At 38.1% G+C, this 26,624-nt stretch overlaps 1 protein-coding gene across 5 annotated transcripts in view; it reads left to right on the top strand.

Moving 5' to 3' along the window:
* Positions 1-26,624, top strand: part of LOC144030764 (uncharacterized) — a 127,934-nt gene that overhangs the window by 48,208 nt on the left and 53,102 nt on the right. Inside the window, exon 3 of one of the 5 annotated variants that reach the window (XR_013287355.1) lies at positions 5,788-5,850. The exons of the other annotated variants lie outside the window; for them this stretch is intronic. The gene's annotated coding sequence lies outside the window, so the exon portion shown is untranslated. Of the gene's footprint in view, positions 1-5,787; positions 5,851-26,624 lie in introns of those variants that run through there. 5 annotated transcript variants of the gene reach the window in all.

The raw sequence follows: 26,624 nt of genomic DNA, 5'->3' as shown, positions 1-26,624 counted from the left end.
ACACTATTATTCTATATTTATTTCATTCTCTTCCAGTCACTGTATATTTAGCCATCTTTTTGTATCTTTTCATCTTTTTTTTCCATATGAAATGTTCAACTCCACTTCCATTAAATGGTTACGCATTTTATACAAATGTTACCATTTTGTATTCCTCCCACTTTTTGATGCACGTCTCCTTCCACATAATCAAATCCATTTCACATAATTTCAATTTTGACATATTCCACACATTCACACCATGAGAGCTTTTAATGTTTTTGACGTGTATTCCAGAAAGTCACAGTTTTCCAATAATGCAACATTTTCACCCAAAATTCCCCATTCATTCTAATTGAGGACAAATTTCACCCAATACTTACTTCCTATTCATTTCTAATGGCATATTCAGATTGTTCCCATTTAAAATTGAACTGATCCTTATTCTGTTCACCTTATGAATTATTTTTAACATACCCAAATTTTGCACATACAAAATATTTTTTTTTTAGACCCCATAAAATTCCTGTATTAGGACATATTCCAGATTATTCAATTCTCCCTCAACATTACTTGACCAATTCGAACTATACCAACTTAAACGTGTCGATCAGTCAATCCATCTCTTTTATTTCTCTCATTCAAAAAATTCAATTTTTTTTTAAACCCCATATATTTATATGTGCACCTCCAGTCCCAACATATATTGGTGAATTAAAATAATTCCAACTTCAACAAATTCAGCTCATTCCATGTCATTTAGTATCATTCCAAATTATTCCATAATATTCCACATGCTTCAATGTTTTTCAGCCTTTCAGCTTTCACACTCAATTCCTCTAAAAATTGCAGATGTCTAGTTTATTATACAACTCTTATTTTCAATATTTCTTTTTCATTTACTGTAAGTCTCAAACTTATGTACTTGAAAATTGTTTTTATTTACATTCGATTATGAATATTATTTTTTTCAACCTAACAGTTACTTTTTTAAGCATGAGCATGTTCCCGAGGAGTGCTCATGATCCACTTTGTCCCAGAGAGCATCTCCAAACAACATAAATGAAATTTCCCAAAAGAAAAACGTTGCTCTTGTTATTCAGATGCCGCTTGGAGGCTCTTTTGTCCGCCTCTAATTATTCTCCGCTATCAGGACGGTCCACGGGGTAATTAGTCACTTCTCTCCAAAGAAAACTCCTCTGATTTGTTATCAGTCTTAACTCGGCCATTTTAAAAAGAGACATGTTGCTGGAGTTTATGATAGCCCTGAGAGTTTTTATTTTTATTTTTTATTTTTTATTTGAACTCAATCACATATATTTTCCTCATTTTCTTTATCGAGCAACAAATGTTGCAAGTGCGGGCCGTTAAAATGTTCCATTGTGCACGCTTTATCGAGGACAAAGGTGCTGCAAAGTGTCTCTTGGAGACAACTGCGCGCTCCTTTTGAAGTCAACAAAACATACAAATGCTTCAATTACTGGGGAGGGAAAGCCACTGAGTCAGTCAGGCTGAAACATTACCGCTTTTTTTTAGTGCAAATGTTTCCAACTGTTACCTTCATAATTTAATTACTTTGTTGATACATGTTTTTGTCGTAATTGTCCCATTCATGTTAACATTTTGGATCGCGTATTTTCCATCAGCTCTCATTGGTCAGAATATTAGGCACACCTGCTGATCTGAATAAAATCCAATGAAAAAATCTGCTTTTCCAAAGATAATAGAGTGCTCTTTTCATTGATACTGAGGCCAAAGCCAATATCAATTTTTGGCAGTAAAAATATCGATTACAGGCAAATTGACCTTTTTTTTTTTTTTTTTTGTAAATCTGATGGCAGATAATAGATCAATTTAAAACTGTATTAACTTCAGAGAACAACTTATTCAAATTCTCAGTTAACTTTACAAGAGATGCTGCTGACACCTCTGTGCACCTTCTATTTCTGGAAAATAAGATAAGTCAAAACTTAACATTTCAGCTATTTTGAAATTTTTGGGGAAAAAAATTGGTTTACTGTAGAAATGTATACAGATTCAAATATTTACTTAAGTTTTTATTTAGCTTTTAAGATATACCAATAACTCTGGGAGGTCCCTGGACTTTTTTTTAAAATTATTATTAGAATTTTAAAACAAATATATCTATTGACTAATATAAAAAATAATAATAAATTCTAGATTTTCAAATCTTAAAAGTTTTTCAATAAATATATGCTTAAAAAAATCAACACAGTAAGTTGGAGTAAAAAAAATAAATAAAAAATTAGGTTGTGCCAAAATTTTTGGTTATAGTGAAAATGAATATCAGCTCCAAATATCGGTTATCTTGATCCTTGATGACCAAAAATCGGTATTGGCCCTGAAAAGCAGATTAATTGGCCAGCCGATTAATTGGTTGGGCCCAATATGAGATTTTAAATTGTATTTCTGTTATATTGGTTGTTTGCTGTGAGCGGTTATTTTACCTTAGTCTCAAAATGGGCCAAAATATTAAAAACGGCTCTTGACGTAAAAAGTGTGATTTAGTGCAAACTACATTTGGATGAATGAATGAATGAATGAATGAATTGTTAAATTAATAACATTTTTTTGTGTAAATATTTTAAAACAAACCCATTTGCTCGCTCGTACCATCTCGCACGTGCATTTAAGGATTACTTTAGAAGAGAATTCCCTGGCCCTGTTCTTAAGGCATCAAACCTATACTGTATTTGATGGAACGCATGATGACTTAACAGCAATGAAGATGGCAACACAAAGCGAGTGCGCGTGCCTTGCGCAAACACCAGCGACCTTGTCGTAGCTGCGGCTTGATAATACATCATTTTAGGAGCCCGCTTGAAGGGGGTGTTTTTCTAATCAGCGCCGCTGTCGTCGTTTTTTTGTTGTCGCCCGCTCGGCTCGACGACGGCAGACAAAGTGGCATTTCCTGACTCTTCCCATCCCTGCCTGAGTTATCTGACACCCCCAAAATGCGACTGCCGGTATAGCTGGATGATGTGGGGAGGGGGCGCGCGGTCAGACGAGGCTCCCCATCACCACCGCTGCCGCCTTATCCCGCTAAGGAGATGGCTTCTTATCAGATGAGCCGAGGAAGTTTATTTTATGGACTAAATCTGGATGGAGGGGGATAAAGAAATGACACATCCCCGGCGGACACAAAAGGGGAGAATGAGATTAGTCCTCCAGCAGCATATATGGCTTTAGTTCAACCTGACAGGCAGCGGATTGAAAGGTCATGAAATAATAATCCCCCTATTCTTGCCGCTCTAATCCTACCAGGGTGTGTTTCACTATGGGAACGTATGGAGGGGCCGCTGCAGGCTGCGTGTTCATTTAGTCGTCTCACTATGCTTAGATAGGCATCCAGTGCTGCTTTAAATTAATTAGGCTAATTATGATTGAAGAGGGGGCTTTTTATGACGAGTGCCAGAACCTCTGATGTTTTTTTTTTTTTAATATGTAATTTATGTTTATGTACTTGCTGCGGGATGTTTTTTTTTTTTTTTTTTCTTAATTAATATTGAGTCTGTGCTTACGATGGTGCCTTTGTGTGCTGTGAGGGGAAAAAAAGTGCCCTTATACCTTTGTTCTTCTATCTATGACAGCGATGTACAGTGACGGGCAGGACAATTAAAAGCTCTTCCATTAAATGGTGGTAGGCTTATAGCTGTGCATCTACCTGTTGCCTTTCATAAAACAGAATACGTCATGACATCCTATGCTGGCCACCGGGATGAGTATGAGTACCGATACCTGGTATCGGTACTAGTGTTGTTTCGATACCGATACTGGTATCGGCAGAGGCGCCGATATTGCATTAAAACAGTGGTATCGATGAGTACTCACAAGTAACATGCCGATACCATTAATTCCAACGCTAATATAGGATTTTGGATGAAGCATCTTGTGTTTTGCTGGTGCACGACATTCACTGGTATGTGACATGTTCACTGCATGCCGATCTAAGATATCCTATTGGCCCTTGAATGCTCTGAACCAATGGCAGGACAGCTTTTTCATGATGAGGGAAAAAAAAAACCTTAAGTATCGGTATGGTATCGGTATCGGCCGATACTGCAAAGTTGGGTGTCGGAATTGGTATCGGGGGCCAAAAAACGGTGTCAGAACAACACTAATCGGTACTGTCCCATCGCTACATATTGGTCTTACCCATCCCACCACTTAATGCTATTTAACTTTATGACCGCCAAAAACGTTTAATAACAGTGAATAAAATCACGATGTATGCCACGATAAACGTTAAATGACGTCAACAACGTTTGTATTTTTTAAATCAATGAATGGGCAGTGCAACATTAAGTGCAGCACTGCCTGGTCAATGGGTTGTGGAATCAAAAACAGCCACTAACTATGGCCAGCAGATGGCAGAATTGTATCTCTTTTCAATGGGCTCATGTCTAGCAAATTACAATGAAACATGACTGATATGATGAAATAGAACGTTTTCAAGGATGACGTGAATGATCAAAGCCTTTGTCACATTAAACCTAATTCACAGAGCACACAATATTTAGTAAAAGCACATAATATTAATTCATTAAAAGCACACAATATTCTGTTTGCCTTGAAAGAAGAGTGAAAATGCTCAAAATCGGCTGGCACTGTGGGGGTTGTATTTTTTTTAATTTTTTTTTGATAACGTGTGGCAGGAAAAGAGTTAATAATCAGACAATACATACTATAAAACCTGTACATTTTACATGGATCACACAAAATTAGATAAACTATAGCAACACTGTAATTTCTGTAGCTTTTTAAACAGAACCCAGCAATATTATTGCTGCCACTGTATACTGTCACAACATACAAAAATGGAACAATTACACGACGTCTGGTGTGATGTTAAAAAAAATACTTGTTTGGAATTCCCTTACATGTGTTGTCCCTTGCCTCTGTTACGACTTCAGAATATGTAAAATTGCCATAATGGCCAATTGATCACTGCAGTGAAACGTAAAGGTGAACTAATGAGGGAGGGGCATTAATTTATGGTACTTCTGATTGTTAACATTCTTAGTTGTCACATGAATGTAAAAAGAAGTAAATACACTAAAAACTTAATGTGACTAATTGGAGGTGCAACAATAAATTGCTTAATCGACAAGCAATCAATTATCAAGTTAATCTATTATAATTAAGATTTTTTTCATTTAAAATTGTCCAAATGCTCTGAATTTGAGCTCCTCAGCAGTAAAGATTCTCCAATTTCTATATTCCTCCGTGAAAGGGGATTGATTATCCTTGTTTTGAACCAAAATCAATCAATTACTTTTACTTTGAAATCCAATGAACAACATTTTTGCCGGTTTTCCTCACATTACAGATCAAACCAGAAATGAATCACACTTAAGTCATGTTTGTGCACTGTTTTTGAAAACTGATGGAAATGTAAGCATTGTTTTTTATGTGGTTCATCAATTATTCAAATAATATTTAGCTGCGGCCCTATGTGACATCTAGTCCACATTCAGAAAAGGCCAAAGAAAAAAAAACAAAGCACCCTTTGCACTCATTCTTGGCCTCTTTAAAATGATTTTTTTTTTTTTCCTGTCAATGTTCATCGTATTCCAAATATTCACTTTTCCTCCAACTATGACTCAAAAAGCATCAGGTGTGATGCAAACACACACAAACTCATTGTAGAGGGGTTCGGCAGACGGGAAATCTGATAATCAAGCGTGTGGGGACGGGGGGATTCGCAAGGTGATGGTGGTGAGAAATTCAATGCAAACTAATGTGTTGCATGCAATTATTCGATTAATAATTCTTATTCCATTACAGGCTTGCAGCGGCGGACAAAGACGTAGGAGAGAGGTTTTTAGAAAGTGGGAAGGAGACAAGAGGGAGGGAGGGGGGCAGGGGAGTGAGCGGAGCGGAGCGGAGTGGGGGTGATTGGGGAGAGAAAGAGCAGCATCAGAGTAGCAGATCTGCATTTGCTGTATATTTCCTATTGCCCAGTTAAAGCAGTCAGACAGGGGTCAGGAAACTTAATTATAGCCTAAGTGGATAGAAACATGCAGACTGATTGGAATGGCAAGGACAAGTTTTCATACTGCGTCCCCCCTCCCTCACCCCGTTCTCCTTCCACAATGCACGGCAGACGTGCAATCACGCCGCTCTAGGAGAGGACCCCCACCCCTCCCTTAACCCGACTCGCCGGCTGACAATAACACTAATGCATATCAAAATTATATACTCCACAAATGTGCACGCTGCCATTACTTTCCAATTTTGCCAGTTCAATAAAAGACATATCCCGTGTAATGGCGATATCACAGCAACTTATTTCCATGTGCCACGTGGGAGATAAGCCCTCACCTGCCGCTCCGCTACGAGACTTATTAAAAGCGGCACTGTGGAATTTTTTTTTTTTCTAATTTTTCATTTTCTGCCCCTCCTTTATTAATTTATTTATTTCCCCTTTTATAACGCCACATTCCGACTCGGAGTGTAATTTCTTGATTTTGGATTTCAAATCAGCGGTGAGTCGCCCCACTGGGCGGCCTGATTTTTTTTTTTTCTTTTTTTCCCACCCCTCATTTTTTTCCCCCCTCACAATCTATTTGCACTGTATAACGTTTGCATATCAGCGTCTCATGAAGCAAGGTTTTAATTTCCTCCTGCAGCAGATAAACATCACCTTGTTGGACCAGATGGGTGTGGGGCGGGGGAGTGGGGGTCATTGGAGGGGACGCCGCACAATGCTGCCGGGTCACGCATTCCTTGGTCTGAAGTAATACGATTGGTACATTTCCATATGGTGGCCAATTTATATTTATTTATTTTTGCTCAATTAGGGATGAGTTGGAGAAAAGGTGGGATGATGATGTGGATTGCACCAGAACGACGCATTGCTGTTGTGATTTGTGGTGGGCGAATCAATCCAAATATCGATATTATCGATACCAAGTCGGTATCAATATCGGATTGATACTAGCACTAAAATATCGATCTAGTAGTTTAGTTTTAGTTAGATTGTATAAACACATACAATATTGTACTTGAAAAATAATATTTTGTATGTTGTTTTATGTTTTATATTTGTTGTTGCATGATAACCTTTAACATCTTTCACATCTCTTTAACATCATTATTTAGGTTGAAAAAGAAGTGATGAAGGCAGAATTTTTATTTTCTGTATTTGTCGTTTCTGAACAGTATATGATAAAGTATGATGACTTTGTGCACTTTGTTTAAAAACATTAAAAAATGTGTTATGGGACAAAACATTGCTAAAGTGTTTTCTATTAATCAATAAACTAAAATTTAAACTGAATTTTAAGCCTAATTTTAAACCTTTGTTTAAAAAGGAAACAACACAAAACACTTAAAGGTTGACATTTGATTGTGAATAAGCAATTCAATGATACAGCTACCTTAATTTAAAAAAAAAAATTACATATCATAATTGTCAAAGGGATTGATATCGATATTGGCAATACTGGCCCTGTATTTATGTGGTATCGGATTGATACCAAAAATAGCAGTATCACACACAACTAGTTGTGACTTTTAGGCAGAAAATGAAAACTTATAAGAACTGCAAAATACCACCATTATATTTACAGAGCATGTTTTTTGTTTATAAAGGCTTTTCCTTGTTTGCACAATTTTTAGAAACTTCTCGCTAAAGGTTATAGTCCTACCAATTAACTAGATTGTATTGGCTGATATGAGATCTTTTTAAAATAAGGTTTTTTAGCCAGGGATGGACTGGCACAAAAATTCGGGCCTGGCATTTTGACTAGGCCCGCTGACCCGGCCCGGCCCGACTCCTCCCTACCATGTAGTTCTGCCACTGATGTTGATTGATGACGTTTCAGGTTACTATCTATATTTGAAATGGATTAACGGAATCGTCCCTCTAAATTATGGGCCAGTCCCTTGGGGTAAAATGTAGGTAAATAATAATTAAAAAGCACTGCATCGGCCCAAAAGACGCCGGCCCACCGGGCATCTGCCCTGTATGCCAGATGGCCAGTCCAGCCCTGGTTTTAGCTGATTAAATGCCGAAACAGTAAATGCTGTTCAGTAGTTCAATAGGTATGAGCAAGAAGTAAAAGACATGCATGCCTGATAGAACACTATTCTGTGTGAATCTGGGAAAATTGGGGTCAATGTCTTGCTCAAGGACACCTCAACATGGTCATAAGGGCTGAGGATTGAACCCACAGCCTCATGATTGGGAGTCAACCACTCTACCTCTGAGCCATGCTGCCCAAACTAAAACTTAACACACATAGTGAAACAAGTTTAGTGCCATATTCATCGTCTCAGTCAAAGTGGTTATGTCATGTGCTTATGTTCTTGTCGCAGTTTAGTAAATCACACAAAATTTCAAGCATTAATACAAGGTGGATGTATTTTTGAAGTTCTGTTTTTAAAAGATTGTCACTGTAGGATATTCACCCGCACACCCGGAGCAACACAACTGAAACCGACTAAACTCGCACAATGTGTTCTGCCACTAGTTTTCATGAGTGACCAATTGTCTTCAAATTATGTTGCTGCAACTAAAGTCATTTGAACATTGTCATTTCCTCGTCTTTGTGGCCATCTGTTTCTTCCTTGACAATCACACCATGTTTTTATGGTTCAATCAAAAAATAAAAATAAAAAGATACACCATATTAAATGTGGATCGTCAAAACCAGATTCAGGGTCACAGTTTTTCCATTTATTGCTTATAGGCACAAACTTCCATACCATATTTAATAGGGATGTAATGATATACAAACAAAACAATACGATATTATCACGATATGAACATCATGATACGATAATTATTAGGATATTGTGGGGGGGTTGGCAATATTTGAAAAAGATCATACTAGATCATACTAAAAAAAGCACAATATTGTGCTTTTGTACATAACAGCAATGCATATAAACCACCTACAATCGCTAATAACAATATTGAGGCACTTACTTGCTAATGCAAGCACACTTTGATTGCTTCACAAGCAAATTACGTTCCCCTTCATCTGACAATTAGCATAGATTTCAAACATAGAAGGCCAAAACATCCCTAATGAAATTGAAATTGCACTAATGAACTAGCCACTAGAGGGTGATAGAACTGCACAAATGGAAATCAATCCGATTTTTTTTTTTTTAACAGATGTGTTCCTTTTAAATATTGTGAACATGACGACAACGATATTGTGGCAGTTTTAATATCATGATATCACGATGTTGCCCTAATCCTTACATCCCTAATATTTAATAACAATATGATGACCAAAATGTCACATTTTTTTCCACAAGACCTCTTTGGTTAATTTCAGCTGCATGGGTTCATTATGTATATAAATCTATTTTTTGATTATTTTAGTAGGAATCATACAAAATTTTAAGTTCTAGGGCACGTGTAAAATGGATTTTGGAGTGTGTAATTGATTCGCCCAAGTAAGATGAAGTCAGCTATCGAAAGTTGAGCTTTGTCACATGAATGGCATTATTCTGGAAACAGGATTTTAGAACATTCAGATTGTCGCCAGTCTCATTTAAAAAAAAAAGAAAAGAAAAAATCAATGTAATTTTTGTTGTTGTTGTTTATTTCCCTCCTAATTGAGCAAGGAAATAAAGTATTTTTGATTAAATTGGCCAATTATGGTCCTTCAAACATTGGCCAAAATAATCTGACAAATTGAATTTTTTTTAGCCATTTCTTTATCCAAAATATTCTCCAAAAAACCCTGTTACACATTCAATATGTTTATGTTCCACAAAAATACATTTATATCCACCAAAAAAAAAAAAAAAAAAAAAAAATGCGGGGCAATGGGGATACAAATCCCTTAAAAGAATGGGAACAATCGGTCCATATCGGTCAGGCCCTATGTTTGTGTTAATTAGCATAAATCATAATCTTTTACTTTTGGTATGAAATTCAACTATAGTTGAGTAAGAATAGACCTGTCAACAAGTAATCTCTCTAAACACAAGTTAGTTGTAAAACTGATTTCCAGAACATGTTGAGCCGAGTGTCTCGACAAAGTCAACTGATGGAGCAAGTGCATTATGGGATTGGACTCATTGTTTGCGCATCATTTGTATGTGTAAGGGGAGGCGGCTCCTGAATAATGAGCAGCTCATGCGGGACTTGCGTAAAGCTCTTGTTAGTTGGATGTAGGAAGCTTGTAATGAAAGCACTTCTAAGGGGGATTGTTCCGCTTTGGAGAGCCGGCACGAGGTTAGAGGGGTCCGAGGGAGGAAGCACCTTCGTCTTTCATTTGCAGGAGTATACATTTTTCCGCGGCGATGCGGATGAATCCCCACGTCGTGAGACTTGTCGACGGTTAACAAAAAAAGGGAAGATGTGCAACAAGTCGAGCTCACTTTCAAAGACGAGCAGAGCAAGGCAAGAATCAGCATGCCCGCTGTTAATTGAATCCGACTTCAGTAATTCCTCCTCCCCCTCCTCGTCCTCATCCTCATCTTCGTTTCCCGTGACAGCTTTGCCGTTTCCCCCGCGAGCTCACAGAGAAGATGAAGGGAGCTTTCAGCCTCTTTTAGAAGATGAGGGTTCAAGAACAGAGAGATTAAGGAAGTGAGTGAGCGAGCGAGCGGCTGAAAGGAGAGCTGGAGATTATGTCATATGCAATTGATGTGCTCCCTTAATGTACCTTTAAACATGTGCCACCCCGGCCCGCCTCTTTACGTCGTCTATTCTCACACACGTGCGCCGGTTCAGAGTATTAACCCAGAAATGCTGGCGCGACACAGGTGGGGCGGCTCGTGTGTCATGAGAGCAGTTTGGGGCGCTTTGATATGGATATGACACGTGTATCCACATATCAGCTTGGCTTCCCATACACGGTCATCTCCATATATATAAAAAAAAAGCCTTCATAAGCAGCATCAAGGACGAAACGTAGCACCAGTGGAATCATTCAGCTTAGCTCATAATGACATGATAGCTTCAAAGGGGACATAATATGGAAGATATGACTTTTTAATTGCCTATGCAATCTGCAGTGGCCTCCCTATGTTAGTCAAAAGTTTTGTAATTTAAAAAATAAAACTTGAAACTGAAAATTCATGTGTTAATTTTGAAATTTGCAAGAATCTCTGGGACGGCATTCCTCCCTGTGGTGGTTGGCCGTCATCCCTCTCAGTGTGGATGAACTCCTCCTGGGTGCCTTTCCTCACAGGGTTCTTCTGTGCCCCGCCATGTTGTGGTTTGCGTGTGTGTCTGTGGGTACGATCATGGGGATATGGAGGGCAGGGATGGATTTTTCTTTGTATTGTAATATGGATGTTTTAATTGTTCAACACTTTGAGTTGCATTTGAATGTATGAAAGGTGCTATATAAATAATGTTTGATTTGATTTGAAAATGTAAAAATGTGTGAAAAAAATTTTGGTGTCATATTTAATTTTAATTTACTTTGGATATTCTTAGTTATTAATTTTCTTTTTTTGCTTCCATATACTGTATATTTTCACATTTGACTTATTTTTTTCAGTTACATGTTATTTCTTTTCAGATTTTGATCCTATTTTTTCAGTTTCAAATCTTTTTTTCCTTTCAGAGCATTTTTTTCCCATAGTTTCGAATCTGTTTTTTGTTTCAGACTTTTGACCCGAATGTTACGTGGGGGAGGGGCTTTGTTATACAGCCCCCTGTAGAATAACCCACCACAATTTGGGATTTGGCCACAGTGAAAACCCAGGGCTCCATTTTCGTCACGTAAAAAACGTGTGCATCTCAGTTTTCCTGCCGTCTGGTCCGCCTTGTTGGGAACCGTTTTGCGCCTCCTTGAGTGTTTCGGCGGAGCGATTTTGCAAGGCCTCCCGGCGCATCACCGATTTGCTCACAAAAAGTAGACTACATTTTAGACTCTGTAAAACCAGGTCTAAAGTAGTGCAGGTGGTGTAACGTGATTTTGGTGGATTTGAGGCGCTCCATGTACATGTAAACGCCCCGTTACATCCAATGCTACCAGCGGCAAAAAATACCAAAAGAAAGCTCCACACATGCACACAGTTAGACTGTGCTTTGCACTATTGCGCTTGGAATGCTTACTGTATAAAGGACTTGACAATGTTGTGGTTCACATGCTTGACTTTGGCGCTGGCACGTGGGTTCAGTTCTAGTTTTTAGTGACAATGTGAATATGAATGGTAGTCCGTGTCATATGGGGATCAGTTCTGGTTTTAGCTTTTGTCCAAAATCAGTTTGGATACGATCCAGCTCTTTGCAGCTCTTAACAGGATAAGCAGTATCGAAAATGGATGGATGGATTTTATCTTTAAGAATATGTTGGTTTATTTTGGCGTATGTGTGTGCGTGAACACACTCTTGTAAGTGTCCGCACTGTGTTCAACCATTCGATTAAAGCAGCAGCTATCACTAACAGGATTAGCTGAGTGGACAGCAGAAGTCTATCATTGCTTATTGATTTCCTCCTGATCCCCCTTCTGACATCAACTGTTCCATGAGTGGCCCCAGTGGGAGGAATAGCGAGCCGTGGGACAACGTATCTCAAAAGCAACCGGCAGCGGCCATTTTCTTTCCGCGTCAGGGAAAGTCAAATAAGTCAAAGCTATCGGGCGGTAACAGACGATGTCGTAGCCCCGCCCTCCCCGCCGCGTGAAAAACCACAGTTTGACTCCATCTCAAGCGGATCAATCAGATCGATTCATCTTGAGGTGGTGAAGCAAGTGGATCTCTTTGACACCGCAGGGAGAGATTGAGTTTTTGTGAAGTAAATTAATCACTGGTTACTACTGTTACAAAAAAGGGTAGCCTACATATGTACAGTGCATACCTGAAATGCTCAATAAAATGCGATGCGATTCAATTGTTGTGTTAAGTGTTCACAAGTTTGGACTGCGTTCATAGTTGGGCACCCAAACACACTTGTGTAGTTCCATATATGAGAAGAGAACACGACTGGGTGACATAGAACAGGAGTCACTGCTTGGATTTGTGTTCTCATATATGTCATAGTTGAGTCAGCAAGTTTAACTAATGATTAAAAAAAAAAAGTTCTTTAATCACATTGTCTTGCTTGCTGACCGATGTTTGTCTTTTTCAAAGTTGAAGAGTTGTGATATACTACATGCTGATAAGTTCAACTTGATGACTCGCTCCTGAGAATTTAAATAACTGAGAAATATTTATTGAATTCTCCATTATGTAAACTTTATTATTATTATTATTATTATTATTATTATTATTATTATTATTTACACAGCTCCTCCGTTTTGAGAATTAGAAGTGCCAAAAGTGTAGTGAAGTGGGAGAGGGAGAGCATCTCTGGACACTGGCAAAACAAAACACTTCTCCAAATTTTGTAAGATTTTAATTTTTATCATGATATTTTTAGGTAAAATCTTCTCCATTTATTTTAATCCAAAAATATATTAGGAAAATGTAATAAAATAGTTTATGTATGTATTTATTATATCATGAAAATGAAGTAAAAGCCTTGAAAATAATCAGAACATAAAAAAAAATAAAGGCACAGAGAATAAAACTCACATGTTGAGATATATCTTTTATTATAATATGTATGCAAGTTATTGGTAGACAATAATTTGTGAGCAAACCCCGAAAACAAACAGGTGATCTGTGTTGAAAGCACATGAGCACGTTGGCATCAGTTTAATTCAACTGCAGGAGGCAATGTGGCATAAAAAAAATAATAATAATAATAAAAATCTGCCTCCTTGGATGCCTGAAAACGGCCAAATTATTCCATTTATTTCTTATTCAGTGCAATAAGATACCGTCCTTTGATATGTGATAGCAAATAGAAACTTTTTGCTAAAAAAAAAAAAAAAAAAAAAAAATTGAGATCTATCCAATAAATGCTGTCAAAATAAATTCATTTTGTTTTTTCGTTTCTTCTTTTTGTGTACTTTCAGTATTGTCAGTTTGAAATTGTGACTTGTTTTCGAATGGAGGAAGACATTTTTATTTATTTATTTTGCTTAATGTCATTTCATCGATTAATCAAAAGACAGATTATTAGAATCAATGTTAGTCATAGCTCTAAAATAAATTAGGAAATTTAGAGGTAATCCATGTGATCGGAATCAGAATTGGCAGATCTCACTCATGGATGATCACAATCGGTAACATTAAACCCTCATCAGAACAATAATGAAGGCAAAATGTAATTATTGAATTGAATATTCTGATCTTTTGAATTGATCTACCCATCCATCCATCCATTTTCCTTAACCGCTTGCTCCTCACAAGGGTCGTGGGGGTGCTGGAGCCTATCCCAGCTGGCTTTGGGCAGTAGGCGGGGTACACCCTGAACTGATTACCAGCCAATCGCAGCTTTTGAATTGATATATATTTTAAATTTTATAATATGCTGCAGTATTGTTAAAGAGCGCTACCCGCGGGGACTTGAGTTGAGAATTAGCTAAAGTTATAAAATCTATATGCATCACATCAGCTCCAAGCTTGTAACTATGTTTGAGTGCATTTTCCCTGTCAAATAAAGATGTAAATACATTTAAAAAAACAAAATAATGCCCAGTCGGAGGAGTGGGGCAACTGGCTGTTACACATACAGGATGTGAAACTATATGACAAATATAATTATACAACATTCTTTTTTACACAATTTTGGAGTGTGTCAGTTGTAAATTCCTTACACAACTCAGACGTTGCTCAGATGAATAATTAAAATGAAAAGGGCGAAATCTGACAGCAGTTCAACCAAGGCGAGGGTTAACAGAGGTCTGCAGAATGTTGCCAAATTAATAACAGCCTTATGTGAAAGGGTACGAAAGACGCGTGCGAGGCATTTTTAAAAGTCTTACTGCAGCTGTGACAAGATCTGAAGACGTAGTCCAATTAAAAGTGGTAATTGCTTTGCTAATTTCTCCTATTAATTTCTCAGTGTACGAAAGGGTAGGCGCATAATAGGTGAAATACTTTAACCCTTCGTCGCTTACATTTCCTATCTCGCCGCCTCCGTACTGATGTCTGCCTGCTGTCCTTGTGGTTTAATTGCTCATCTCTGCTCTCCGCCTCCTTTGCGCCCCGCAAACTCACTCTTTGCTTTGCTCTTAGACCTGAAACATCCCCCAAGACTGTCAGCCAGGAACAGCGTAGGGAGTAATTACAGTAACAGGGCAGGAATGTGAAGCAATATAAATAACATTTCAACAATATACTGTTGCTGCCATGCAGGTTACAATTCATTTAAACCTATAGTCACATTTTCAGGTTTACATCATTATCAATAAGTGGATGTTTGTAGATATGTTGATACAAAGAGTCTGCACACCTGTTCAAATGCCAGATTTTTATGATAAACATTTCAAAATGTATTACACAATCAATGTGATCAAAATCCTTTTGAGAGGGAAATGTGTTATGGGCCGATGAAACCAAACGTTGAAACATTTGGCTGTAATTCCAAAAAGTCTGTTTAAGAAAAAATGCAACTCTGTTCATCACCAAAAGAAGACGATACCTAAAGTGAAGTACTGCACTGCAAATTTAAGCTATCTCACCTAGACTTAAAGACTTATATCAAGCCATAAAGTCTTATTGATCTTGTTATGAGAATTATTTACTATGCAAGAGCAGAATTTCTAACATTAATAATTTTGTTTTAAGATTGTCTTTTATTTCTTACTTAGTTTGTAAATCCTAAAATTAGTTAATTTTCATGCATAATAAGATAAAATGCTCTAAGAGTCTATGTTCACTAAAAAAAAATAAAATGAAAAAAAAATCAGATATCTAACCTAGACTTAAATGCTTTTATATCAAGCCATAGTCTTCTTTGTCTTGTTTTGAGAATTATATACTTTTCAAGAGCAGAATTTCCAAGATTATTTATCTTTTTTTAAGATTGTCTCATTTCTCACTTAGTTTGTAAATCTTAAAATTAGTTAATTTTTATGCACAATAAGCTAAAACAACCCTACAACATACTGTTGCATTTTATTGTAAGCAAATTTCCTGGTCATATTTACTAAGCTTATTTGACCTCTTTCCAGTGAACAGGCTAACAGCTCCGTGGTTTAGTGGTAGAGTGTCGACCCTCAGACACGGAGGTTGTGGGTTTGATCTCAGGCTGAGTCAAACCAAATGCAATTAAAAATGTTTGTCTTAATGGCTTATTTTAGATTTAATTGCTTGTTTTGTTGCTTATAATAAGTGTTTTAACCTCATTTTAAGATTAATATAGAGCCACACATTTTTCTTATTTCAAGAAATCTAAGTAAAATTATCTCACTGCACTGGCAGATAATTTCACTTGTTTCTAGTAAATTTACACTAAGGACAAGTGTATTTTATCTCATATTAAGGAGACGTGTTTTTGCAGTGTCATGCTTTGGGTCTTCTTCAGTTGGAACTGCAGCCTTCGTCAAAGTGGAGGAAGTTATGCGCATTGAACAGAACACAGCTGTGTAGCAAAAATCCTTCAGACTTCTGCTAGAAAACCAATACAATGCCAAGAAAGTACTTTAGAACATCAGAACTGTCTATAACGTTGAATAGAGGCACTTTAAATGGTGGCAGCAGACCATTTCACGTGTGAATGTGATTGGTTAATACTGAACACAGCCACATCCCCATTTTTAAGAGGGTGTGCACACTTTTGCAACCAAATGAGCTTGTTCAGTTTTACTTCACAGTTTGAAAAATGTTTCTTTTCCCAAACGGAATCCCGATATTTGACATTTAGATGCATTTTTATGAAAACAGTCATGTGTATAACCCAATTGATATTTGTATTATGCTGGATGGCAAAAATATTTTCTTCTTTAAATGTTCCGGTTAACCACCAGATCCATGCCTGCACACTGCAAAGCAAGGAGCAACTTTTTGGGATGCGTCAGGAAACTTTATAAATGAATGTGCAATATCGATTCTCGCGCCTCCAGATCGATATGCGGAGACCTTCCGTCATTCGTTAATTCCCGTCATTGATGATCCCCACCTTTCCTTTGCTTTAAGACGCAGTTTCACAAAAATACACGTAATGAGAAGTTCTTTAAACCGTAAATCTGCTTCAGTCGCCGAAAGGGTGGGCATTGTCATTGGCGGGAATTGACAAATGACGGAACGTCTGCCGATATGTGGAGGCCCGCAACGATACATTCCCGTTTTGATTTTTTTCAGCACAGACTTACCTGTTAACAGGAGCAGCAGGGTTAATAAAATAACGGAATTCAATTTCTCAACTCTGCTTGGGTGGAGCCAAACTTAGGGGTATGAATCAGCATATCGTCATGTTCTACTTTCTTCTCACTGCTTTTCTTCTCTGACTCAACAACGCCCCATAGAGGTGTCAGAAACATTTCAAAAAGCACATGCGTCTTCTATTTTGCTGACAAGGTGTCCAGCCAAGCAATTTGTTCCCGCCTGGCTCCAAACATGCGGAGAAGGCAGTCCATTGAATTGTCATCCGTCATGCTTAGTTAGACGCTTGTCAGCTGCCCAGTCGCGCAGCGCTCACCCCTGACCTGGAAGCATTATATCCAAATCACATTACACGGCCTCGGCTTCTTTATTTTCCACCCTTTTGAAGTCACCCCAGCAAGACATCTGTCCGGCCCTGTTTGTGTTGACTTCCCACTCTAACGTCACGTCTTAATTAGCTGATCGGATTTTCCGTGGGCGGGCGCCTTTTGTGCGCGTCGAAGCTTGTTTGCGTATTGAAGGTTTCCACTGTGGACCAAGGTGACTGACAGGCCGTTGGGGAAGAGAAAATGCGTAGAAGTGGAATTCATTAATTGCGACTGCAATGGCAGGTAGAGAAGATCCTTGTGTGTTCATTAGCAACGGAGGCTGGTTGACGCGGCCTTCTGCGCTCGATCATCCACCGGCGTCCTTTGCTCAAGTATTTTTGCAGCACCTGAGTCCTTCGACGCTTCGAAGGTTGTAATTAGCGCACCAGCGACAAGTGTGCGTCCTCGAACGTGTATTTTTGTTTGTTTTTTAATTGGCACGTTGATGACATCATGTCCACATGAACACAGGTATTTTTTAAAATTCAATCTTCTTTGGTCCATATTCATGTGGTCCACTCAATCCAGTTAACTTTGCTAAAAACTAAGTTCATGGGAAACTTCGGTGCTTACATGGGAAAACTGATACTTTTTAGCTCGTATTTTTTGGACAAAGTGCAACATATGCAGATTAAGTATGGTGATGCTAGGGCCCTCTATAAATCGCTTCACTTATTTTCCTTTCGAAAAATAAAGTACCTACGTTTCTCATCTTTCAGCACTAATATGGTTAGGATACCTATACATAGCATACGTAAGCTAAAACAAAAAACAAAAAAAGTCATTGAACACCTTGTTCTTCAGTTGGTGACATGCCATATATCAAAATAGAGCTTTGACATTTTCAAAGCTAAATATGGACATGATAATGACGTATGCCTTGCATTTCTCAAATCTAACTAAGTAGGTAGGGGTAAAAAATAAAATAAAAAATCTAAAAATTTCAATTGGACATTGCCACCATTAAAAAGTTTAATAAACACAAAATAACAATAATACCAGGAAGGATAACAATAACAGCAAAATGAGACTTATGACGAGTCACCAGACCATACTGTATTTGGTTGGGCTACCTTTTGCAGATGTTTTAATGCCATTTTCAAAAATGTTGTTGTTATTGTTGAAAACAATCCTATTTTATATTAGGCATACTCTGCTTCTTTACTAAAATCAGATTTTATTGTCCCATAAATAATTCAGCAACATTTTCTGCATTTGTGTTTAGGACAACAGTCATGGACATACAGTAAATCAGATCCATAAAGGGCCAAGAAATCTTGATGGTTTTACAAATCATCCTCTAATAACTACATCATGTAACGGCGTGCCAGTTTGGGACACTTCTTTTTGTTGTTGTTGTTGTTGTTGTTCTTAAAACACTTTCCAAGCACAAAATCTTAAGTATTGCTTGATTAAAAAAGTGACATCAGCAGTGCTCTGTAGGCGACATAATTGGAGCCTAATTGAGAGTTTGATTGCGTCACAGTTACACCAATAGAGCTATGTAAAGTATTTTTGGTTCTAATTGAACCAGGTGCCATCAAAAAACTTCACATAAGCCCTAATTAGTGTGACTAGAGACAAAAAACTTCCCATTATAATAGTTAATAGCAAGGTGACTGACCATCATTTTATTGCATTTTTTTGCATGAGCTTTTTCATGTGGCATTTGCATAGTTTCAATTCATACAGCTGGTGCTCATAAACGTGACAGTAGATAGGATGCACTACATCTTGATAAGTCAAAACCGTAATAAGGCTCTTAATGAATGTGTTAATATGTCTTATCACGCTTTGATGTTAAACCACATTAGCAATGGGAGCTTGAATGTGTTCCGTTTCAAATTACAAGGAGTTCTGTCTGTCCCAAAGGTCACTGAAAACATTTTCCTTTATTTTTTATTTTTTTTTGTTTGTTTGTTTGTTTGTTTGTTTCTGCTATCATTCGGACAGATGTAAGGCCATTGGCATTTGACATCTTTGACTTAGCTTTAAAAAAAAAAAAAAAAAAAAAAAGCCATGTCCATGACTCGGCATTGTCAAATTGCCACCTGGGAAGATATTTTTCTATCTCCAACTGAAATTCAACACCAACTTGAGAAGATTGATGGCTGTCACATTGCTCCAACATGTAAGACAATTGCTTTTACTGATAGCAAGTTTGTCAAAATAGGATCTGTTCTTGACAGAAGAAACAGCAGCACGCCCGCTACTACCCTCACTGATCACTGAAAATGCCACACTCTTAGGGCAGGCATTCGAGCAAAGTCTATCTGGTGGGCTGCACTGAGACTCAGCATCAAAAAAGCTAGATTCTGATGTACTGGAAAGCAACAGAGTAAGCTCAGCCAATTGAGTCTTTAATCAACTATAGTGTCTATTTGAGCTGTGTATAAATCTGTGGTGACTCATATTGGCTGTTAAAAATTAATGCCCAATCCGAATTTTCGGATTCATGACAATGAATCATAGCATCCATACATATTGTCGCGTTTAATTGTGTCACCGGACTGTTTGAATGGCAGCGCGTGAGACGTACTATGTACGTATATGGTGATGTTTACTTGTGTATGGGAATGTTTAGCCGGCTAATGAGCATTATCTTAACTGTTAATAAGAAATCAATCAATAAAGCCCATCTAGGCAGTGTATAAACACCTTTGTCACTTCTGACCTCTGAAGCAGTCTTAGCACAAGGCGAGTTTGCAAACTTGGACGTTGGACCGGAGAGATACTCAGACACACACAGGTTAGCATAGTGCAAGCTAGCTGGTACAACAGAACGCGGGTGGACAGATTAAAATTTTACTGAAAGCGAAAATACTAGGGGTGTAACAAAAACGATTTGACCCGGAAATCCGATTTTGAGTTAAACGATGCGACTACACGGCACACTGACTAATGAATCGGTCTGAAAATAGTTTGAAATAGTCGATGGCCCGGTCAAGACGTTTGCAGTCGTTTGCAAATGTGCAAAATATGATATAGATTATTTTAAAATAAACTAATAGATTATCAAAAATAATTGTAAATGAATATGACAATTGACTAATTGTTGATGAATGGCTCAATGGCGCTGCACCAAATCGAACCGGATTGAATCGTAATCCTACTGAACCGAATCGAATCGTTGCATTTTAAAGTCGAACCGTCATTTATCGAGATGCGTATGGAATTGTCTTGCTTGGAGAGATTTACACCCCTAGAAAATACTCACTGATTCTACATTTGGGCAGTGCGGGATTGTGGAGGTTAAAGTAAGTCATTATCGATTTGTCTTTAAGTAGTTGACACACTCTGCAACTTAACGCACGCTTTCTGATAGGGTAGACGGAAGACCACTTCTGTATTTGAGGAAATATAGTATTTTTCAAAGTTCCTGCAGCCTATTTTCAAAAAACTTTGTGAAGAATGCATCAAATTTCCCCCTTAAATGTAATCAATTGATAGAAGAGAACATGTGACTTGAAGCAAAGATATTAGCACTTGTTTTTCTGTGCAAAAATGGAATCTTACTGTCTGCCAACAAAGCGTGTCTGTACACCAACTAGTATACACACTTCTTTTAGCTCCTTCAATTGTCATCTTCTCAGTCCAAGGCCGAACACCATTCAGGCGGAGCGCTCACGGTTCTCATCCGCCGCTCTGCCGCCTTCAATTAGCGTTTAACTCATGAGTGTGCGTGAGTATCTCCTTGTTCCCCCAAAGTAGCCGGGAATTCAATTTCTCCCCCGTCTAGCTCGGACAATAGGCACACGGAGCCGGTAGGAGACAACCTCAAACTGATCCGGAATCCTTGCAATCATCTGTGCCTCCTTTTGTTTCCAGTTGTCCTTCGGCTTGTCGCATGTGTTTTCCTCTGCTGCCTGTATAAGTCTCTTTTCTGGTTTATTCAGGTAATCGAAACAAAATGGCAGATTTTGTGATCATGTTTCAACAAGTCATTTAGCCACTTGTACAATAGTGCCTTGAGATACGAGTGATCTGACTTAGAGATACAAGCTCTAATTTTGACTTTTTTTTTCCTGCTTTGACTTGTAAGCACAAAATTGTGATACAAGTGGGTGTATATATATAACAATGATATATAACAATATTCCTCCACGAAGAGGAACTATGTATGCGGTTTTAACCCTGTGAAGCGCTTTGTGAACTTCTGTCTGTGAAAGGTGCTATACAAATGAAGGTTACTTACTATATGAATCCCACTTGAGTTGTAGGCAGGACACACACCACCGAAATATGATTGGTTGCTGCATTCAGGCAGGAAGTGTAAAGAAGTGAACTGGCCTTTACTTTGCCCACCAGAATGAGCAGCACCATGTGCATTGAATTGATTGAGAAATTGTGACAAAAAGTATTTGTTGTTTATATGGCGTATGCAGTGTTCTTATAGTCATGAACAACCAGGAAAAGTTATTGAAATTGTTATTTGGAATAATGTATGAACGACAGAGCTGTTAGGAAAACGGCTTTTTTTTTCCTCATCTGCCTTGCAGAATTGGACCTCTCCGGGGTAAATTTAAAAGACAAACCAGTCCAGAATTCTGATCTGTACTCTTCCTAAACTCTGGAGTGAGGGGCAGACAAGTTTTTATTTGGTAATTCTTTCTGAGAATAAAGAAGACGCATCTTGGTTAAGTGTGCAATAGTTAATTTGGGCTTGGGCCGTGATAACATAAAAACGCGCACATTTCAACAATTTGGTGACCCCGACATGATCTTCATTTATTATTTTATTTTTTATTTTTAACCTCTTCAGTTCGCATGAGTTAACCCTGAGCACACTAGAGTTTTCACTGCAGGCTGTGTAAGTGGGATGACATTAGTTACATAAAAAAATGTTAGGCTTCCGGTATGACCGGAGAGTGGATCCCAAAATCACAGAGAGAGGAAGAGAGTGGTTTATTTACCAAAACACGTGAATACAAACACAAAGCGCTGGTCAAAAGCCAGGACAAAATGTTAACATAAGGTGCTTGCAAATGCAAACACAAAAATACCCGATGGCTACAAACCGCAAACACAAGAAATCAACACAAAATACTATAGCTATATAAATGTGCCACTCAACGGTGGGAACAAAAAGAGACGTAGCAAAAACTTATGTATACCCAGAACGAGAACTTTAGAATAGAACTAGCAACAAGGATGAAAAACATCGGCTAATGCCAATGTCAGACTACGCGATTTTTTTGTCTTACGACAGTTGCGCTGTCACATTACACGACAAACTCGCTCCGTGTCGTGGACGGGGCGTGTAGTCACACTACACGTCTGAACACGACAAGACATCAGCCGATCATCACGTGTTGTCTTGCCAAGAGAGACGCGTCGGCCACTGTTTGTCGGGGAGGTGGGACAAAAAACAAAACAAAACAAAAAAACAAAAAACGCATGGACAGGAAGTGTTTGCGTGAATGGAGCACGCATGGGACAAGTGTGATGTGAGTGCATTGCTTGCGCTCCCTGCTCCGCAATAATGTTTAAAATATGATTTAGTAGCCAACACTGTATTTTAATTCATTTAGGCCTATATGCGCCGGGATAATTATAGCTGATTTTGTTAATTAATTTAAGGGATGACATCTTGTTTTATTATTTTATCAAACACTGAAATATTATATTGTTTGAGTATTTTTTACTGCTTCATTTATTCATATTTGACTTGTTTTAGTACGGTGCATTGGATTGTAGGCCACTCACTCCGAGGGGGGAAAATTTCAAGTGAGAGCGGGTGACAGTTAAGGCGGCGAGGCCTGGCCCGACTATATGAAAATGTGATCGATCCTCACTAAATATGTGCCCATCTCATATGCCCAAATTTCTGAAATTATTAGAACAACAGCCACAATATATTTTGGTCCTCTATTCATGTCGCCGTTGCACGGATGCGTGCGCGCTGCAGCGGGGCGCTTTTTTCTTTTTTTCCCCCTGGAGATGCACCTGTCTGGCCCCATCCCATGAAATATCCAGGGGATAAATAAATAAATAAATACATAAACGAATAAATAAACAAATGTATACATAAATAAAAAGAGCTATAAAGTGCTGTTCAGTGTGTGATTTACGTTTCGCTCCCTCTCGCTATTGGTCAATGCTGTGGAACCAAACGGACATCGACGTAGGTATGTCACATTATGCGTCAAGACGAGCAAAAATTTTACTTTCGTCGTGATGGTCGTGAACCGTCCCGGACAACAGGCGACCAGTCGTTGAACGTGTCACATTACACGGGCGAGGCTACGTCAAGTCAACCCAAAATCGTTTACGACATGCCCCGTTTGTCCGCGACACGTCGGTCGGGCTGAAATCGGGCTGTTTTCGTGTAGTCTGACATCGGCATAACACTGGACTATGGCTGTGAGCAAGCAGAGTAACAATCGACAGTGGAAGCATGGAATCCCAGTCCTAATAGCTGATGCGCTGCAGGTGTGGCACAAGGGGACACGCCTCCCTCGTTAACCAGGCACTGTGAGACATAAGGTGTTTTTCCACCAACAAGCCCAGGAACTTTGAGTTCTGGGTAAAGGGAGTTCTTGGTTGTAAAAGTTCAGCAGGGAATTTAGAATTGTGTGTTCAAATGAGTTTGATTGAGTCCAGCCGACGTAAAACCAACGCCCCCAAATTTGACCAATCAGCCGTGGCCATTGCAGCCCGCCCCCCTAAAGTTCCTGCATGGCTCAGCAAGACCCTGCTGCCGAGATAGTACTTGGATGCCACCTGGGGATTTTAATTACCCTGGTAATTGTTGTTGGTGGAAAAACGAGCAAACTGACTTTTACCAAGGTAAACCGAAAAGTTCTCCAAAAGTTCCAGCGGTGGAAAAACCCCTATAGGAAAAACATTGAGAGCCCAGCAACATGACAAAATGTGTGACATCATAGCAGACCAGTGATGAGGCAAGTAATTGGACAGTTAATCAGTCAAAGAAAACATTTGCCATATGGGAAAGGCGACTGAAGTATAGCAGTTCATGCTAGGATAATTTGTGAGTCATTTGCCGCATCAGACCAAACGGAATCACACGGCTTGGAGGAAACGAGGCTGAGCTTTCCGACTGTGGAAGAATTCACAGCGACGAGGAGAAAATTTCCTCAAGGATGACAAGTTTTGATGGAAGCGGAAGCGGAGCCAACTGTCTTTCAATCACGAGACGTCCACTCTATCCCCTCAGCAACGTTCGCCCACTAGACTCCTTCCAAACAATTGAAATTAATCCCCCTTTTTTATTAATCAACCACTTGGCGGCTGCCTCGCTCTTGCACGCTCAAGTAGTCAGGCGACGTATTCTCTCGAGGATTTAGTTGGAAATCGTACAGAAAGTTAAGAACCATATTGCATTAGTCACTCGACTATCTTCCAGCAACGTTGTCATGCCTGACATAAAAACACACACTTGGGGAGCGTGCTTTCAAGTCCTGCCACGCGACACACCACAAAACATGACACATTCTCCGCTATAGTTAGCCATTCCGAATTGCTATCCTTTGCCATATATTAGAAGAATTTCAGTTGTTGATGCTTTAGCCTCGACAAACTCGAATGTTTCGTTATGTGCAAACACCTGTTTTTTGTTTAACCTGTCATCAAGCTTGAAAGGACATAAACATGGTAATACATGGTAATTTTCTTGATTGTCATGTGAATTTATTTACATTTGTTGGGGTGATAAAGAAAATGGTGGCAATGGTAGTGGTCATAATTTTAATTCTAATCAGCTTTTAATCAGTGGAACCTCTAAAATGTCTCTTACTAAATCGTACTTGAAATATACTGGCCTGTATATTCCCTGTCAAAGCCATGTTTTTGTTTTTTGTTTTTTTTTGTAATAATTGAATAATTGAATATCCTAACAAATAAATATATTGAAAAAAAAAAAAGAATAAATTGAGGGTAAGCAGTTAGCAAAATGGATCGATAGTAATATTGAAATAGATACGTATTTAAACAAATAATAATTGAGGCAAACAAATGCTTTATGACACATTTACTTCAACTTTTGCGGAGGCACCCATATTGATACCAAGCACTGATCACACTTGTAACTAGCACTTAACTTACCTGATCTCGGTACTCGCCCACCCCTAATTTTATATATATATATATATATATATATATATATATATATATATATATATATATATATATATATATATATATATATATATACACATATATATACGGTGTATATATATATATTAGGGATGTTTGATACAACTTTTTTTTCAGACCGAGACCGAAACCGATACTCAGACCATAAAGTACTCACCGATACCGATACCAACTGCCGATACCAGTAGTACATTTTGACAAGTAAAAAAAATCACTAAAAGATATTTTTAAACAAATATATTTCCTTTAATTTTGACAAAAAAAAAAAAAAAAAAAAAGCTCAGTCACTCTTCAATAGTCTTAACGCTCAAAATAAAACACAAAAATGCTTTTAGTTTAAGATTGAAGAATGAAAAAAGGCTGGTATCGGCCAGATACCTGGTATCGGTACTTGCCCATCCCTAATATATATATATATATATATATATATATATATATATATATATATATACATATATATATACACACACACATTATACCACGGTTTATCGTTATCATTAATGGCCTATATTGTGATAGAAGTATTTGTCCATATTGTCCAGGCAGCTCTAGTTTCTACGAAATAAATGAAACTAACAAATATAAAAAAAATAAATAAAAAAATACAACACTACAATTTCATCAAGCAGATGTGACCTCAAAGAACAAGTAGTTTAAATTCAAAACACAAACTCAACTTTATTTTAATAAACTCTATAGGAACATAAACAGGACTTTTGACTAAAATCATCTTAAGATGGTGCATGTCAACCAAGTTAAATAAAGTGTTGTAATGTCCTATTGGAAAAAAAAAATGCTTTGACCTAAGAACCAGATATTAAAGTGTATGTTGTTTATCCGATGAAGGATGTGATTAATATAAAACATGATTGGCTTACATGTGTTCAGCAGATAACCTTGCGCCTTGTGTATTACTGTTTATTTACAAAAGCACGCATCGAGTTATGAGAGCGCCCCTTTTGTTGGCCTGTCCAAGGCTATCATCTGCTCAAGGTAAACTCGCT

This window comes from Festucalex cinctus, chromosome 11 (assembly GCF_051991245.1).
Source record: "Festucalex cinctus isolate MCC-2025b chromosome 11, RoL_Fcin_1.0, whole genome shotgun sequence".
Lineage (NCBI taxonomy): Eukaryota > Metazoa > Chordata > Actinopteri > Syngnathiformes > Syngnathidae > Festucalex > Festucalex cinctus.
Note: the sequence above shows the minus strand (reverse complement) of the source record. Positions and strands in the feature narration are given on the sequence as shown.